Source organism: Lolium rigidum, chromosome 2, assembly GCF_022539505.1.
Source record: "Lolium rigidum isolate FL_2022 chromosome 2, APGP_CSIRO_Lrig_0.1, whole genome shotgun sequence".
Taxonomy (NCBI): Eukaryota; Viridiplantae; Streptophyta; class Magnoliopsida; order Poales; family Poaceae; genus Lolium; species Lolium rigidum.
Genome location: NC_061509.1, coordinates 66,819,800 through 66,835,009, shown reverse-complemented (window position 1 = coordinate 66,835,009; position 15,210 = coordinate 66,819,800). Strand labels below are relative to the sequence as shown.

General features: G+C 40.9%; 2 long non-coding RNA genes across 2 annotated transcripts; both read right to left on the bottom strand.

The window, feature by feature from the left end:
- Positions 1 to 4,161: 4,161 nt before the first annotated feature.
- LOC124686630 lies at positions 4,162 to 5,133 on the bottom strand. Its single transcript, XR_006997890.1, has 3 exons — positions 5,041 to 5,133; positions 4,731 to 4,959; positions 4,162 to 4,426 (listed from the first exon to the last, which is right to left on the bottom strand). It is a non-coding gene; the product is annotated as an uncharacterized LOC124686630 (long non-coding RNA).
- Positions 5,134 to 10,887: 5,754 nt separating this feature from the next.
- On the bottom strand, positions 10,888 to 12,075 carry LOC124686629. Its single transcript, XR_006997889.1, has 3 exons — positions 11,767 to 12,075; positions 11,457 to 11,685; positions 10,888 to 11,152 (listed from the first exon to the last, which is right to left on the bottom strand). It is a non-coding gene; the product is annotated as an uncharacterized LOC124686629 (long non-coding RNA).
- Positions 12,076 to 15,210: the final 3,135 nt, after the last annotated feature.

Genomic DNA, 15,210 nt, shown 5'->3' with positions numbered 1-15,210 from the left:
TCCGTTGGCTGCGTCATCGACCGTGTGAGCACACCTTGAATGTTTTTCAACGGGTTTTTCAGGAAGATCCAATTTGGTTTTTGCCTCGGTGAAGGGGGTTTGTCCACACGTTATTGTGAATTCCCCTTCTCCCTTTCCCTTTCCCATTTCCATTTTCAGTCGATCCTTCACCTGTTGGGTGGAGAGGGGGAGGAGGGTGGGGAGGGGAGGGCCGGAGGGAGGCGAGCTGTGCCGTCGAGCTCGTCGGCGGATCGGCAGGAATATGGCAGTTTTGGGAGGTGGGAGGCATCGAGGCCGGAGTCTGGTAGGGGAAAGGGATCTACCGGTGGTAGAGTTTGATGGGTTTCTCTACGACAAAGTCGTCGCGCTCCCTGGATATTTCAGGTTTGTTCCCCACGTGCTGCATGCGTGCCCTCCAATTGCACTTCTGCTCCGTGGGTCACCTCAAAGATAGCAATTACAAAAATTATTTTTCGTAGATGTTGTTTACATTTTGCAGCAAGGTCCTGAGGTGTGTTCGATTTTCTGTTCTAGCTTTTAGGTGGACAGGAAGGATTTTCTGGCAGAAACCACTGCATGATTGCTCCTTTGTCCCCTCAATCTGCATAGAGTTATTGTTCTACGAGATGCTAGTAGCAAGCCCTCCAGGACTGATCCCTACTCTATTCCTGTTTTTCCTAGGTGTTTAATTTTCCTTTTTCGCAGTGTGGTGGATTTTCAGGTGGTAGAGGAGGCCGAACGCATCCTAAAGAATTCCATTAGGTAGATACTCTTTGTCATATGTATTTTCTAGCTATTTTGGACATGTAAGGAGCAGACAAACAAATGCAGTTTTTTTACATTCATCATGGAGTGTTATTTTTACACATTTCTCCACTGTAATTTTAAGAATTGTTTTACATGTAACAAAGAATAGCCAATACATGTAACTAATTTCTTTACACATTTTCATGGTATGTAAATTACAATTAACTGTAAAGGCTTCACACAAGGTTTTATCATGTAATATTAGGCAAGAAGACATGTAAAATAAGTTCACCATGTACTGCCATGTTTCTATGCTTTTCACTATTTTTTAAACTCTAAATTACAAGTAAACCTAAAGTGTATAAAATTATTTTTCACCATGTAATATCAGGCAAGAAGACATGTAAATTATAATTCACATGTTCATGCATACCCTTTTGAAAAGGTTGCCTGAATTGCCCGCCCCGTCGCCACTGGGCCCGTCCCACCTCCGTCGGTGCCCTCCCTCCTTCCCCCCCTCGCCGTTTTGGCCCTCCCTATCGCTTCTCACGGGCGACAGGAGGGCGGCCAAGCCCTAGGTCGCCCCGAACCCCTCTCCCGCCCTCCCCTTCCATCGCAGTTGGCTCAGGCCACCGGGCAAAGCCCTGTGTGGTGTCGGCGGCGGTGGAGATGCTTTTCCCCGCGCGCTGTGGAGGGGGACTTGGGGCTCTTCTCGCACAGCGGTCGTGCCTTCAGGTCGGCGATGGCTCCGGCGGCGGTGTGACGGGTGGCATCGGCGCGGCTGCTTGGCCGTGGACGGCACGGTGGCCTATGGCGGCGCTCGCCTGGCCAAGATCCGGGTTCTTCGGGCCCCATCTAGGTCTAGGCGGGCCGATTCCGGGCTCGCGTGTGCAGTTCCTGGTGGCGCGGAGGGGTGGCCAGAGTGGAGCGTGGTGAGGTCGGCGGTGTGTGTACTGCAACGCAGAGACGAGAGCTTCACGAGCCCGCTCTGGCTCGGCGGGGCCAAGTAGGCCATTGCTCCGTTCGATGCGTCCGGACGGTACCCACAGGTGGCGGTGGCGGCGGTCCCCTCCAGCGTGGTTACTAACCTGCTGCATCTCACCTCTAGCTGGCCCTGCTTGCTACTCCGGGCCTCGCTCCGATTGCCACGATGAGACGACGTTGGTGTTTGGAAGACCTTGGTGGTGCATGTTGGTGGGCGGCAAGTGCGGTGGAGCACGATGGAGCATCCGGGGCGGGGTTGCGAGGGTCGGGAGAAATCCCTGTCGGTTTTGGCCGACGCCGACGAGGTGACGTCCGTGGGCGCCACCCTTCCTTCCTGAAGGGCGTTGGGTGAAGCCCTCCTACCTTGCCCCTGCATGTATTGGGGGAAACCCTAGGATCCGTCCGGGTAGCAGCGTTGTAGCCGTCGCTTTCCTTCTTGGAGGTGCTACTTGGTACGCGGCGCTCCGGAGTGCCGAGTGCGTGGTGGGAATTCTATGGTGGGCGCAACGACTGCGATACATCTTCGTTTTCGTCAGTCTGGCATTTTGGAAATTAGTTTATCTTTTTTGTGTGTGTTTTCTTTTGGGCGTGCTTGTGCAGTGTTGCTACATTAATATAGTGGGACGAAAGCCTATTTCGAGAAAAGGTTGTCTGAATTACAAGTAATGTGAAAGGGTTTTATGTTACTTTTCGCCATGTAATATGAAGCAAGAAGACATGTAAATTATAGATCACATGTTTATATTTGAAAGGTTTGTCCAAATTACAAGTAACGTGAAAGTGTTTTACAATTCCTTTCACCATGTAATATCAAATAGGAAGATATGCAAACTAGAGATCTCATGTCTCTTTGCTTTTTCAATATTTTTGTGTCTAAATTACAAGTAACTTTAAAGAGTTTTACATTAATTTTCACCATGTAATATCAAGCTAGGAGTAATGTAAATTATAGTTCCCACTAATGCTAAAACTAGAAGTGACATGGAGGTTAATTTCAGTGATATAATTTTGTGTGTTTTGAGGAGTGAAGAATGCCCCCAATTATATCCAGGATTTTACATAGTTTTGTTGGTTAATTGGGACGATCTTTTCCAGCAATATAGAGCATTTTGAAATCATAGGAAGATGTTTCCCCAATCAATTCGAAGTCAAAAAGTCATGCGACGATGATGAATGCAATCATGACGATGATACTATCATTATGTCTAAGGTGTAGCTCTAGTTATTTTCACATTTTCTATCTTTTTATTAGCTGATTGATTTGCTTGTATGTACATGATAAATCTATGAAAGATGCCAAATTTGACGAAGCGCTTCTAAAGTTCTACAAGGGCAATGTATGTTTTTGCTTCTGAACTTATACTAGTAACTCTAATGGTTTTTATGCAAGGTTGCACTATGTAATATCAGGCAAGCAGACATGTAAATTTGTAGGACATCATGTAATCGCATGTGTTATATGCTTGTCACTACCATTTACTACTTTTTCGGTCTAAATTACAACTATAGCTAAAGGGTTTCACATTAGTTTTATCCATGCAATATCAAGCATGTAATTTACAGATCACATGTAATGATGGTTCGTCTAACTTGCAAGTAATGTTAATGCCTTTTACATTAGTTTTGTTCATGTAATATCAAGCTAGAAGACTTGTAAAATTATAGACCCCAAGTTTCATTCGTTTTTTGAATATACCTTTTGTCTAACATACATGTAATTTGAAGCTTGAATACATGTAAGGTCGATGTGGATGCCATGTAATATCAAGCCAGAAGACATGTAAACTATATAGCCACATGTTTCCTTGCTTTCTAACTATATTTTTCAGTCTAGATTACAACTAACTTGACAGTGTTTTACATTAGTTATCGCTATGTAATATCAAACCAGAAGACATGTATTTCTCACTATATTTTTCAGTCTAAATTACAAGTAAACTGAAAGTGTTTTACATTAGTTGGACGGAGCTCAATGGGCCAACCCTAATGCACAGGAATACGTGACGATTTTTTTTCAGAAGCACTTACCATCAAGAAAAGGCCTAGGCATCAGGCTGGACCGGACGTGGGGCATCAGGGTCAGCCCAGGTCGCATTAGACCGAGGCAAGCAGCCTGGCCGCGGGGGTGGTGCTATACGCCGACCTGGTCGGCGCCGAACACGTCCCGCACAGCCCCCGGTCGTTTGTGGGCTTGGCCCATTATCTCTGATTCCTGTTGGTTCGGTTCCAGCTCGTAACGTGTCCTGCTGTTTCGGAACGTTTCGTTGATTCCGGCCGTTTCGCTGCTTTTCTTCTGTTTCGGAATGTTCGCTCTAGGAAGAAATCGCTCAGGCTTTCATATAAAAACAGTTCAAAATGCGATAAATGAACTTTTCAAAATACATCTAGAAACTGTTCATGTTTATCACTTCATAGGGGAAAACACAGGAATGAGGAAAATTTGATAGTATGATTTTACAAAAACTGGACCGAAATTTTTGGTCCGGTACAATTTTTGGTCTGGTACACTGAATCATGTTTATCACTTCATAAAACAGCACATGCCCATTTGTTATGATGGTCTAATACACCTGCCAAGAAATACTGGTCTTGGCTAAATGAAACTCAACTTTCGAAGCTTCTATTACGTTTCTTGCCTTGCTGGAGTAGCTTCTCCTGGATAGCTGCTGCTGTGTTCCTGCCTTGGTGGAGATTTCTGTCGAAATGTAATAGGGAAAACAAGTTAACTCTAGATGAATTAAATTCCCTTCTTTTCTACGATGATTCTGGTCAGTTGTAGTTAACATCCCGAAACAGTCCATTACGCACGGGTGAATCCAACCCCCTTCGTTCATGGATAGTGACAATATTCTCTGATCTACCCACACGTTTAATTTCAAAAACTTTGGGCTGTTTAAAATTATTAATGCACTATTAATTATGAGAATCAAAAGTTGTCCATGATCGAACATACATTTAATTCATGCAAAAAAGAGACAAGTTATCGTGTAGAACCAAACCTGTTATCCTGGTTGGTGGTTGTCAGTGTGGTGTAAAACTCATGTTCGAATGAAGTTGCAAAAATAAATTGTTCTGGAGTTTGAACTACAGTCATCTTCACTGTACAGCTTTTAATGAATGGAGTAGATAACTTGACACTACTTTGGCCTCCTAATGTTTCTTCCCCACATTAACTTACTGAAGAGCCATATGTAAGATAGGATCAATTGCTTTCAGTTTTGATGCTGGCTGTACAGTAAAGTTGGATGTTAAATAAATAATTTAGAAGTGGTTTGTTAAGCTAGTTTGTTAACAGTAAAGAACACTTACCGAGGAATAGATTTGATCTGAATGTTTGCATTGTCTTCTTCCAATAAATCGAAAGAAGGGAAATTTCCATGAGTTTCATGGATAACTGGTGCAGCTTCTTTTCCGAAGTAACCTTTCATATAGAGAGAAGCCCATTTTAGCATCAGGAGTTGCTTTATGGTCAACATATTGCAAATTAGGACCAGGGGTGACTTGTTCATCCGGAACATTAGAATACATTTAAGGACCTGGGGTGACTTGTTGAGCTGGAACATTAGAATACATCTTAAGGGCGGCTGGCATGAATGACGGCAAGATAAACAATTTTTAAAAAGAGCAATAAATTTAAATATGGGAGTGTTGGACAGTTTTCCATAGCAAATGACCTCTTTGGTTATAATGTGAATAGATATTATGATGACTATGATCATCTTTTCTGATATTTAATATTTCATTCATCTCAGCCTCATTCCCTATAAAAATGTTTTCTGATTTGATAAGTTAATATGCTTCATGATATATGAAGTTTGTACACTATTAGTAAAAGGCGTGTGCTTCCATAGACCCCCAAGCCTTAGTAAAAAATAACCATATAAAAACATGAAGGTAACAAGGTTATTTACCTAGGATTTTCCTTATCTGCTTGAAGAGACTCTCTTCTGAATGAGCATGGATGCTAGCAATTATTGCTTGTTATTTGAATGAAAAATGCTTCTGGTTTGGGACAGTTGGAAAATGGTTCTGGTTTGGCATGAACGGATTCTTGGAATGAATATGAACGGTTTCCTAACTTGAATAAAATAGAAGCATGAATGGATTCTTGGCACGAAACGGTTTCCTACGGTAAACAAAAAAATTAAAGCATGAACGGATTTTTGGAATGAACGGTTTCTACCTTGAACATAAATGCAAGCATGAACGGATTCTTGACATGAACGGTTTTCTATCTTAAACAAAAATAAAAGCATGAACGGATTCTTGGAATGAACGGTTTTCTACCTTGAACAAAAAATAAAAGCATGAACGGTTCCATATCTAAGTTTAGCCTGCCAAGACGTAGTTGCCTTCTTTTTGGGCGTGAAGAAGTATCAAACCAAAATACTCAATAAGCATAAGCATTAGCTCTCTCAGCACCTTCCGGTATAGCGCTACCTTGAACAAAAATAAAAGCATGAACGGTTTCTTGGCATGAACGGTTCCCTACCTTGAACAAAAATAAAAGCATGAACGGATTATTGCAATGAACGGTTTTCTACATTGACCATAAATAAAAGCTTGCACGGATTCTTGGCATGAACTGTTTTGGTAGCTTGAACATTAAATAAAAGCACGAACGGATTATTTGCATGAACGGTTTTCTACCTTAAACATAAATAAAAAGCATGCAGGAATTCTTGCATGAACAGTTCCCTACCTTGAACAAAAATAAAAGCATGAACGGATTCTTGTCATGAACGGTTCTGGTAGCTTGAACAAAAATAAAAGCATGAACGGATTCCTGTCATGAACGGTATTCTACCTTGAACAAAAAATAAAAGCATGAACGGATTCTTGGCAAAAATGATTTCCTACCTAGAAAAGAGATAAAAGCATGAAGAGGTTCTTGCATTAACGGTTTTCTACCAAGAACAAAAATAAAAGCATGAATAGATTGTTGGAATGAACGGTTTTCTACCTTGAAATAAAAATAAAAGCATGAAAGGATTCTTGGAAATGAACGGTTTCCTACGTTGAACATAAATGCAAGCATGAACAGATCATTGACATGAACGATTTTCTAGCTTGAACAAAAATAAAAGCATGAACGGATTATTGGAAGGATTGGTTTTCTACCTTGACCATAAATAAAAGCTTGCACTGATTCTTGGCGTGAACGGTTTCCGTAGCTTGAACAAAAAAAAGCATGAATGGATTCTTGTCATGAACGGTATTCTACCTTGAACAAAAATACAAAGCATGAACGGAATCTTGGAATGAACGGTTTTGAACTTTGAACATAAATGCAAGCATGAACGTATTCTTGGCATGAACGGTTTCCTACCTAGAACAAAAATAAAAGCATGAACGGATTCTTGGTATTAACGGTTTTCTACCTAGAACAAAAAATAAAAGCATGAACAGATTCTTGGCATGAACGGCTTTGTACCTTGAAACAAAAATAAAATATTCATTCCTTATATGTGACATTCTTGGCAGTCTATAATCAATTTGCCCAACGTTGACACTGAAATCTAAGAAGTCCATGTACACAACCTACAAACAAAAATCTAAAAATAAGTATAGTTAAAACAAAGAAAAATAGTATTGAAGAATGAAAAAGATATATAGCAGAGAGAAAAGAAGAAGAAATGCAACACGTACTGCATACAAAGGTAAGCAACCGCCAATCCATAAAAGCCTGTTGAAATCGCTCAAGTCTCTGAATACCTTGGCTTTCCAAGAATTCATCTCATTCCACGGATGGTTTAGGCACAGTGTTGCAAAGTAAAAACTGACAACTTCCTTGATGTCAGTGTCCCTCAGAGAGTACATGCATTTTGGATAGACAAAGTTGTAGGTAGAAGGACACAGAATTCTGGTGATGAATAACAAGAAGCTTCTAATAAAAACCACCTCGTCATTAGCACCAAGCAGAAAGATTCTAAGTTTGTCACTGTTATTTGCTTTTTGCCCAGGAGGTACTCGACACATATCTCATCGACCTCACTGATGATTTCAGGCCCGATGCTCTCCATAACAAATGGCTTGACCCCTGATGGAAAACCAAAGACCTTGTCAACCATATCCTTATTGATGTTGATATTCTTGTATTTATGCTGAAAGAACTTTGATTCGCCATGTGAAGTGTGGCCAACAAGCCACTGCAGCAAATTCATAGGTACCATGAGGTGAACAGGAAGCATCAATAGATTATCCAAATCATGCTTGGATATATATAAGACCTCTGAATTGGATTGAGTTGCTTCAACACTTTCATGTATCTAAGAGTCGAAAACCTAGATTGTATGGTAGGTTTACATTTTGGAACAATGTCCATGACATTAACTACAAAAACAACAACAAGAAAAATCATAAGGCATCAAAAAGTAAGATGGACGTACCGACATGTAAATAACCACAAAAAACTAATCTATAAAATCTACAATTATTGAGTATCAAAAAAAGATGTCCCAAAAAAAGTAGTGACTGGAAAGATCTAAAACAAACAAACTGAGATCTACTTTGTAAACTAGCTGAGATTATGCCATTGAAGTTGAAAAATAATTTTCAGAAATAGAAACATATAAGGTTATGGTTTTCACAGATGTGTAAAAGAACTAAAATGTCAAATCTAACTCATGAACATGTTAAAGCTTCCAGTTGCTACACAAAACGATCTAGACTTCTATGGTACTACATATATCATAAAGGCCATCAAAAGAAGCATGTAGAAAATACGTATAGCACTCTGGAACCAATAAATTACCTTACAGCAAACTAAACCCAAATGGAATTTATGGTTCCTTCCTTTTTAAAAACATCAAGACATCCTAGTCACTAAGAAAAAGAGTCCTACCTTGAACCAATAAATTACCTTACAGATGGAAAAACAAATGAAGCCTTAAAAGTTGCTCATTGAATTTGTCATGCAGTTTTGCTCTATTTCAAAAGGAAGTAATGTTGCATCGTGGTGTTTAATGTTTTACAGTTTCATTTTCTCCTTGAAATAGGCTTTCGCCCCGCTATATTAATATAGCAACCAACCGATACAACATGCACGCCGAGGCCGCAGCACAACCAAGCCCAAAAGGAAACCACGCCCAGCCCCTCCGGGCCCCGAACCGAGCCCAGATCTGGGCCTAGCGTGCCCCCGCCTCCCGGCCGCCTGCCCCGCTCCGCCGCCAAGGGCCGCGCCGCCGCTCCTCCTCCCACCCGACGCACGGAAACCACGCCGTTGTGCCGGACCATCGCCCGCCGAAGAGCACCGCCACCAGCCCGAGATCCCCGCACCCCTTGCTGCGCCGCGGGTAGAGACACCCCCGCCACCGCCGCACCGCATAGGAAAGGCCCGGCGGCTCAAGCAGCGGCGGCGGGGAGAGCCCGAGAGGAAGACTAGAGGCGGCCGGAGAGAGGGCGCAGCCCGGCCGCCGCGGGGCGGCGCGGGTCGCGAGTCGCGAGAGGAAAGGGGAGACGTTTCGCGAGTTCGGGGAATTATCTCGTTTCCACGCTTTCATTTTCTAACAAGCTATGCTGGTGGATATGAGAAACAAAATTTATCTAACAACAAAAATTATGCAAAAAAATCAATGGGCGCAGGTTCTACCTAGATTCTATATTCATATACCTTCGACTTGGTCGCCTGCTGCCCGAGAGACTTACTAACTACAGGCCCCATAAATACATATTTGCTAAACTACGGGCCAAGATATGGAGCTATACGAATCTTGGTAAACCTTACTCAGATGGAAACGGGTACCGGCCTTCCGCCGCATCAACGAAGCAGATCAACTACAAAAAGAATCCCCGGAGAAGCAGTAACTAGCGAACCTAAACGAACCCAAACACATGGTTTCCGCTAAGAAAAACCCTAATCAGAACGAACCGAGTAGTGCGCGACCGGGGAGAAGATGGAAACGGTACCGACCTTCCGCCGCCATGGACGAAGCAGCATCAAACCCCGAAGAAGCGAAACCACGGCGAAGAAGGAGCGGAGAACTCGGGGAGAGGAGACTCGGGGAAGCAAGCAGGACGAGTTTCCTCAATCGGCGGAGACGACGAAGAAGATCGACCCGAAAAAAGAACTAGCAGCAGGATATGCCGATATGGGCCGGCCCAAACGGTGCGGGGGGTGTGCGGCACTCCGTATACACCGACCTGGTCGGTGTATAGGATCCGCCGGCGTATAGCACCACCCGACAGGAGCGGCAAAACATATACACCGACCAGGTCGGTGGTTACCGGCCACCGCACACCCCCTGGTCGGGTATGGGCCAGGCCCATTTAGGTCTGTTTAGCCTGTGCAGTCGTTTTTGCTTTTCTTTTTTTCTTTTTTGGTTTCTTTTTCTGCTTTCTTTTCTTTTTTCCGTTTTCGGTTTTGTTTATATTTTTTTAGATTCGAAAATTTAATTTTTAAAAAATGTTCAAATTAAAACAATTAAAAAATGTTCAAATTTGAAAACCGTTCAAATCTAAAAACCGTTCAAATTTGAAAACCGTTCAAATATGAAATTTGTATAAATTCAAAAATTGTTTAAAATTTAAAATTTGTTCAAATTTAAAAAATGTTCAAATTTATAATTTGTTCACACCGAAAATTGTTCAAATCCAAAAATTGTTCATATAAAAAAATAAAAAACTAGAAAATAATGCTTTCAATTTTTTGAAAATATACAAATTTTGAAAATTTTTGTTTTTCCGAAAAAATTTCACATTAACATTTTAAATTTTTAAAAAAGAAAAGAAATAAAACAGCAGAAAAGGAGAAAAACAGAAAAAAAACGAAAACAAACGTCACTGGGCCGGCCCAACAGGCACCCTGGGGGGTGCGGTGCCTGGTCCGCACCGACCAGGGTGGTGTATAGCACCTCCCCTATACGCCGACCTGGTCGGCGCCGAACACGTCCCGCACAGCCCCCGGTCGTTTGTGGGCTTGGCCCATTATCTCTGATTCCTGTTGGTTCGGTTCCAGCTCGTAACGTGTCCTGCTGTTTCGGAACGTTTCGTTGATTCCGGCCGTTTCGCTGCTTTTCTTCTGTTTCGGAATGTTCGCTCTAGGAAGAAATCGCTCAGGCTTTCATATAAAAACAGTTCAAAATGCGATAAATGAACTTTTCAAAATACATCTAGAAACTGTTCATGTTTATCACTTCATAGGGGAAAACACAGGAATGAGGAAAATTTGATAGTATGATTTTACAAAAACTGGACCGAAATTTTTGGTCCGGTACAATTTTTGGTCTGGTACACTGAATCATGTTTATCACTTCATAAAACAGCACATGCCCATTTGTTATGATGGTCTAATACACCTGCCAAGAAATACTGGTCTTGGCTAAATGAAACTCAACTTTCGAAGCTTCTATTACGTTTCTTGCCTTGCTGGAGTAGCTTCTCCTGGATAGCTGCTGCTGTGTTCCTGCCTTGGTGGAGATTTCTGTCGAAATGTAATAGGGAAAACAAGTTAACTCTAGATGAATTAAATTCCCTTCTTTTCTACGATGATTCTGGTCAGTTGTAGTTAACATCCCGAAACAGTCCATTACGCACGGGTGAATCCAACCCCCTTCGTTCATGGATAGTGACAATATTCTCTGATCTACCCACACGTTTAATTTCAAAAACTTTGGGCTGTTTAAAATTATTAATGCACTATTAATTATGAGAATCAAAAGTTGTCCATGATCGAACATACATTTAATTCATGCAAAAAAGAGACAAGTTATCGTGTAGAACCAAACCTGTTATCCTGGTTGGTGGTTGTCAGTGTGGTGTAAAACTCATGTTCGAATGAAGTTGCAAAAATAAATTGTTCTGGAGTTTGAACTACAGTCATCTTCACTGTACAGCTTTTAATGAATGGAGTAGATAACTTGACACTACTTTGGCCTCCTAATGTTTCTTCCCCACATTAACTTACTGAAGAGCCATATGTAAGATAGGATCAATTGCTTTCAGTTTTGATGCTGGCTGTACAGTAAAGTTGGATGTTAAATAAATAATTTAGAAGTGGTTTGTTAAGCTAGTTTGTTAACAGTAAAGAACACTTACCGAGGAATAGATTTGATCTGAATGTTTGCATTGTCTTCTTCCAATAAATCGAAAGAAGGGAAATTTCCATGAGTTTCATGGATAACTGGTGCAGTTCTTTTCCGAAGTAACCTTTCATATAGAGAGAAGCCCATTTTAGCATCAGGAGTTGCTTTATGGTCAACATATTGCAAATTAGGACCAGGGGTGACTTGTTCATCCGGAACATTAGAATACATTTAAGGACCTGGGGTGACTTGTTGAGCTGGAACATTAGAATACATCTTAAGGGCGGCTGGCATGAATGACGGCAAGATAAACAATTTTTAAAAAGAGCAATAAATTTAAATATGGGAGTGTTGGACAGTTTTCCATAGCAAATGACCTCTTTGGTTATAATGTGAATAGATATTATGATGACTATGATCATCTTTTCTGATATTTAATATTTCATTCATCTCAGCCTCATTCCCTATAAAAATGTTTTCTGATTTGATAAGTTAATATGCTTCATGATATATGAAGTTTGTACACTATTAGTAAAAGGCGTGTGCTTCCATAGACCCCCAAGCCTTAGTAAAAAATAACCATATAAAAACATGAAGGTAACAAGGTTATTTACCTAGGATTTTCCTTATCTGCTTGAAGAGACTCTCTTCTGAATGAGCATGGATGCTAGCAATTATTGCTTGTTATTTGAATGAAAAATGCTTCTGGTTTGGGACAGTTGGAAAATGGTTCTGGTTTGGCATGAACGGATTCTTGGAATGAATATGAACGGTTTCCTAACTTGAATAAAATAGAAGCATGAATGGATTCTTGGCACGAAACGGTTTCCTACGGTAAACAAAAAAATTAAAGCATGAACGGATTTTTGGAATGAACGGTTTCTACCTTGAACATAAATGCAAGCATGAACGGATTCTTGACATGAACGGTTTTCTATCTTAAACAAAAATAAAAGCATGAACGGATTCTTGGAATGAACGGTTTTCTACCTTGAACAAAAAATAAAAGCATGAACGGTTCCATATCTAAGTTTAGCCTGCCAAGACGTAGTTGCCTTCTTTTTGGGCGTGAAGAAGTATCAAACCAAAATACTCAATAAGCATAAGCATTAGCTCTCTCAGCACCTTCCGGTATAGCGCTACCTTGAACAAAAATAAAAGCATGAACGGTTTCTTGGCATGAACGGTTCCCTACCTTGAACAAAAATAAAAGCATGAACGGATTATTGCAATGAACGGTTTTCTACATTGACCATAAATAAAAGCTTGCACGGATTCTTGGCATGAACTGTTTTGGTAGCTTGAACATTAAATAAAAGCACGAACGGATTATTTGCATGAACGGTTTTCTACCTTAAACATAAATAAAAAGCATGAAGGAATTCTTGCATGAACAGTTCCCTACCTTGAACAAAAATAAAAGCATGAACGGAATCTTGGAATGAACGGTTTTGAACTTTGAACATAAATGCAAGCATGAACGTATTCTTGGCATGAACGGTTTCCTACCTAGAACAAAAATAAAAGCTTGAACGGATTCTTGGTATTAACGGTTTTCTACCTAGAACAAAAAATAAAAGCATGAACAGATTCTTGGCATGAACGGCTTTGTACCTTGAAACAAAAATAAAATATTCATTCCTTATATGTGACATTCTTGGCAGTCTATAATCAATTTGCCCAACGTTGACACTGAAATCTAAGAAGTCCATGTACACAACCTACAAACAAAAATCTAAAAATAAGTATAGTTAAAACAAAGAAAAATAGTATTGAAGAATGAAAAAGATATATAGCAGAGAGAAAAGAAGAAGAAATGCAACACGTACTGCATACAAAGGTAAGCAACCGCCAATCCATAAAAGCCTGTTGAAATCGCTCAAGTCTCTGAATACCTTGGCTTTCCAAGCATTCATCTCATTCCACGGATGGTTTAGGCACAGTGTTGCAAAGTAAAAACTGACAACTTCCTTGATGTCAGTGTCCCTCAGAGAGTACATGCATTTTGGATAGACAAAGTTGTAGGTAGAAGGACACAGAATTCTGGTGATGAATAACAAGAAGCTTCTAATAAAAACCACCTCGTCATTAGCACCAAGCAGAAAGATTCTAAGTTTGTCACTGTTATTTGCTTTTTGCCCAGGAGGTACTCGACACATATCTCATCGACCTCACTGATGATTTCAGGCCCGATGCTCTCCATAACAAATGGCTTGACCCCTGATGGAAAACCAAAGACCTTGTCAACCATATCCTTATTGATGTTGATATTCTTGTATTTATGCTGAAAGAACTTTGATTCGCCATGTGAAGTGTGGCCAACAAGCCACTGCAGCAAATTCATAGGTACCATGAGGTGAACAGGAAGCATCAATAGATTATCCAAATCATGCTTGGATATATATAAGACCTCTGAATTGGATTGAGTTGCTTCAGCACTTTCATGTATCTAAGAGTCGAAAACCTAGATTGTATGGTAGGTTTACATTTTGGAACAATGTCCATGACATTAACTACAAAAACAACAACAAGAAAAATCATAAGGCATCAAAAAGTAAGATGGACGTACCGACATGTAAATAACCACAAAAAACTAATCTATAAAATCTACAATTATTGAGTATCAAAAAAAAGATGTCCCAAAAAAAGTAGTGACTGGAAAGATCTAAAACAAACAAACTGAGATCTACTTTGTAAACTAGCTGAGATTATGCCATTGAAGTTGAAAAATAATTTTCAGAAATAGAAACATATAAGGTTATGGTTTTCACAGATGTGTAAAAGAACTAAAATGTCAAATCTAACTCATGAACATGTTAAAGCTTCCAGTTGCTACACAAAACGATCTAGACTTCTATGGTACTACATATATCATAAAGGCCATCAAAAGAAGCATGTAGAAAATACGTATAGCACTCTGGAACCAATAAATTACCTTACAGCAAACTAAACCCAAATGGAATTTATGGTTCCTTCCTTTTAAAAACATCAAGACATCCTAGTCACTAAGAAAAAGAGTCCTACCTTGAACCAATAAATTACCTTACAGATGGAAAAACAAATGAAGCCTTAAAAGTTGCTCATTGAATTTGTCATGCAGTTTTGCTCTATTTCAAAAGGAAGTAATGCTGCATCGTGGTGTTTAATGTTTTACAGTTTCATTTTCTCCTTGAAATAGGCTTTCGCCCCGCTATATTAATATAGCAACCAACCGATACAACATGCACGCTGAGGCCGCAGCACAACCAAGCCCAAAAGGAAACCACGCCCAGCCCCTCCGGGCCCCGAACTGAGCCCAGATCTGGGCCTAGCAGGCCCTGCCTCCCGGCCGCCTGCCTCGCTCCGCCGCCAAGGGCCGCGCCGCCGCTCCTCCTCCCACCCGACGCACGGAAACCACGCCGTTGTGCCGGACCATCGCCCGCCGAAGAGCACCGCCACCAGCCCGAGATCCCCGCAC